The following is a 940-nucleotide window of genomic DNA, read 5'->3' as shown; positions in this document are numbered from 1 at the left end:
TCCCCCCTCCCTCCCCTCACCCCGTAGTCTGGTTCATTCATCTATCACGCCTGTTTGCCCTCAATTAATGTCAACAAGGCGGTGCCCGCCCCGCCCCAGCACCGTTCAGCACCGCTGTGATTTTGTTCACCTTTCCCAGAGAATATTTAATAAACAGCGGAGGTAAGGCGTGTGAATAGGCTCGGCAGGTCGACGGAGGCCCGCGGAGTCCTATCCCCTTCGGATGTTACAAACTGTACGTGTACCGGGTGATTCGGAGAAGACGCAGGTGCGGGCGGGTTTGCCTACCCAAGGGGCTATGGCGCCTTACGCCTTACGGGCAGAGCGATAAGGCAAACCCGCCAGCACCTGCGTCGTCTCTGAATCACCCGGTACGATTGATCAACCGAGCGACGAGAGTATAGCTCCGTGGTCCGCCATGCTGTCTGCCCTACGGCTGTAGCACTGTAGTTATTCTGTGCCGCACGCACGAGTGCGGGTAGCTTGCCTATCGCCCCTATCCACGGCGCCCCACGGGCCGAGCGGGGAGGCAAGGCAGTAGGAATGCTGTACAGGATAACTACAGATGTGAGCGGCAAGGTTAATCTACCACCTGGTTTATAGGGAGCCTCCGAAGGGGTGGGTTTGATAGGGTCTGTAGTCAGGTTCATGAGCCCTCTGTCGCTCCACTGCGCAAGCAATTGTGCCATTGAGCCAGCGTTCATGAAGGGTGACACCCCCCTCTTACTACCGCGGCGGCACCCGACCCCCTACGGACCCCCCAGCCCAGCACCGCCCGGGTGTTTATCGGTGGCCTGATCAAACTGTTCGGACAGGCAGGCGCCTGGAGGGCGGCGGGGTGGCCGTCGAGCCCGGCTCCCACAGCTTGTTGAACGCTGCCCTTCAGAGTGACACCCCCGGCCCACACCTCAATCAGTGCCCCCTTCCCTCCAACCCCCCC

General features: G+C 60.5%; 2 protein-coding genes across 2 annotated transcripts in view; both read right to left on the bottom strand.

Moving 5' to 3' along the window:
* The window catches only part of LOC113218047 (protein tailless), a 22,881-nt gene that overhangs the window by 1,462 nt on the left and 20,479 nt on the right, over positions 1 to 940 (bottom strand). The gene's annotated exons all lie outside the window — the stretch shown is intronic.
* Positions 1 to 940, bottom strand: part of LOC113218008 (prostatic acid phosphatase-like) — an 11,071-nt gene that overhangs the window by 8,381 nt on the left and 1,750 nt on the right. The window lies entirely within an intron of this gene.

The sequence above is a fragment of the Frankliniella occidentalis genome, unplaced genomic scaffold (assembly GCF_000697945.3).
Source record: "Frankliniella occidentalis isolate FOCC.00 unplaced genomic scaffold, Focc_3.1 Scaffold13, whole genome shotgun sequence".
In the NCBI taxonomy this organism is placed as follows: domain Eukaryota; kingdom Metazoa; phylum Arthropoda; class Insecta; order Thysanoptera; family Thripidae; genus Frankliniella; species Frankliniella occidentalis.
The sequence above is the reverse complement of the archived record's forward strand: the minus strand, read 5'-3'. Positions and strand labels throughout refer to the sequence as shown.